This window comes from Sciurus carolinensis, unplaced genomic scaffold (genome assembly GCF_902686445.1).
Source record: "Sciurus carolinensis unplaced genomic scaffold, mSciCar1.2, whole genome shotgun sequence".
Lineage (NCBI taxonomy): Eukaryota > Metazoa > Chordata > Mammalia > Rodentia > Sciuridae > Sciurus > Sciurus carolinensis.
Genome location: NW_025920286.1, coordinates 119,131 through 121,433, shown reverse-complemented (window position 1 = coordinate 121,433; position 2,303 = coordinate 119,131). Strand labels below are relative to the sequence as shown.

At 34.3% G+C, this 2,303-nt stretch overlaps 1 pseudogene; it reads left to right on the top strand.

Moving 5' to 3' along the window:
- The first annotated feature begins 1,490 nt into the window (after positions 1-1,490).
- On the top strand, positions 1,491-1,955 carry LOC124975495 (60S ribosomal protein L23a-like; annotated as a pseudogene).
- The last annotated feature ends 348 nt before the right edge of the window (positions 1,956-2,303 follow it).

Here is a 2,303-nt window from a genome sequence, read left to right as displayed (position 1 = left end):
GTGAAAGAGGGCATCCCTGCCTTGTCCAGTTTTTAGGGGGAATGCTTTCAGTTTTTCACCATTTAGAATGATATTGGCCATGGGCTTAGTGTAGATGGCCTTTACAATGTTAAGGAATGTTCCCACTATCCCTATTTTTTGTAGTGTTTTGAGCATGAAGTGATACTGTATTTTATCAAATGCTTTTTCTGTATCTATTGAAATAATCATGTGATTCTTAACTTTAAGTCTGTTGATATGGTGAATGACATTTATTCATTTCTGGATGTTGAACCAACCTTGCATCCCTGGGATAAAACCCACTTGATCGTGGTGCACTATCTTTTAAATATATTTTTGTATGCGATTTGCTAAAATTTTGTTGAGAATTTTTGCATCGATGTTCATTAAGTATATTGGTCTGAAATTTTCTTTCCTCGATGTGTCTCTGGTTTAGATATCAGGGTGATATTGGCTTCAAAGAATGAGTTTGGGAGGGTTCCCTCGTCTTCTATTTCATGGAATACTTTGAGGAGTATTGGAATGAGCTCTTCTTTAAAGGTTTTGTAGAACTCGGTTGAGAACCCATCTGGTCCCAGACTTTTCTTTGTTGGTAGGCTTTTGATGACCTCATCTTTTTCATTGCTTGAAATTGATTTATTTAAGTTGTGTATGTCCTCCTCATTCAGTTTAGGTAATTCTTATGTCTCTAGAAAGTTGTTGATGTCTTCAAGGTTTTCTGTTTTGTTGGAATGTAGATTTTCAAAATAGCTTCTAATTATGTTTTGTATTTTACTCGTTTCTGTTGTGATATTTTCTTGTTCATTCCGAATTTTAGTAATTTGAGTTTTCTCCCTCTTTCTCTTTGTTAGTGTCGCTAAGGGTTTATCAATTTTGTTTATTTTTTCAAAGAACCAAATATTTATTTTGTTAATTTTTCCGATTGTTTCTTTTGTTTCAATTTCGTTGATTTCAGCTCTGATTTTAACTATTTTCTGTCTTCTACTATTTTTGGTGTTGGTCTGCTCTTCTTTTTCTAGGGCTTTGAGCTGTAGTGTTAAGTTATTTATTTGTTGATTTTTACTTCTTTTTTTGAATGCGCCCCATGAAAAAAATCTTGTAAGAGCCTTGCATTGCTCCCAATGTAATAAAAGATCTCTGTTAAATTGAATAAGTCAAGGATACATTTGTAATATATAGGGTAAAAATTTAAAGAATAATTAAGTAATGCAAAATTAACAGTAAAAGGAATATTTTAAAATATTTGATGAATGGCACAACAAAAAGGAGAAACAATTTCAAGATCAAGGACTTAAATGGGGAAAAGAAAAAGTAGAAAATAGTATATATAAGTACAAATATGTAAGTAAACAAAATTGACCCAAATACTTAAAGTAAAAGACTAAGATTGTGAGACTAAATTTAAAAAGCACAAACAAAGAGCACTTTGACCCTTTTAAGAAATATGACTAAAATATAAGTGGATCAAAAGTTTTAAAGAGTTCACTAAGATGGCGCTGAAAGCTAAGAAGGAAGCTCATGCCCCTCCCAAAGTTGAAGCAAAAGAAAAAGCTTTGAAGGCCAAGAAGGCAGTGCTGAAATGTGTCCACAGCCATAAAATGAAGAAGATCTGCACATCACCTACCTTGCGGCGACCCAAGACATTGTAGTTCCAGAGGCAGCCCAAACATCCTCCGAAGAGCACTCCCAGGAGAAACAAGCTTAACCAATATGCCATCATCAAGTTCCCCCTGACCACTGAGTCAGTCACGAAGAAGATTGAAGACAACACACTTGTGTTCATTGTGGATGTCAAGGCCAACAAACACCAGATCAAACAAGCTGTAAAGAAGCTCTATGACATTGATGTGGCCAAGGTTAACACCCTGATCAGGCCTGATGAAGAAAAGGCATATGTTTGACTGGCTCCTGATTATGATGCTTTGGATGTTGCCAACAAAATTGGGATCATCTAGACAGAGTCTAGCTGTCTAATTCTAAATATACCCTTTTTCTTTCAACCTAAAAACAAGTTTTAGAGAAAAATGATGGCAAAATTTATACTGAAATATTACTAGAGTAATTACTAGTTTCGACAAGATCAATTCAATAAGATATATCAATCCAAAATTGGTATACACTTAATAATATAGCCCAAAATACATAAAGCAATCACTGACAGACCAACAGGAAGTAATGAAAAATTTAAAAACAACAGTCGAAGTTTTCAGCATGCTTCTGTCAGTGGATAGGGCCAACAAACTCAAATCCACAAGAATACTAAAGTTTAGAACCACACAGTTAAAATGACTGACTTTGTATAT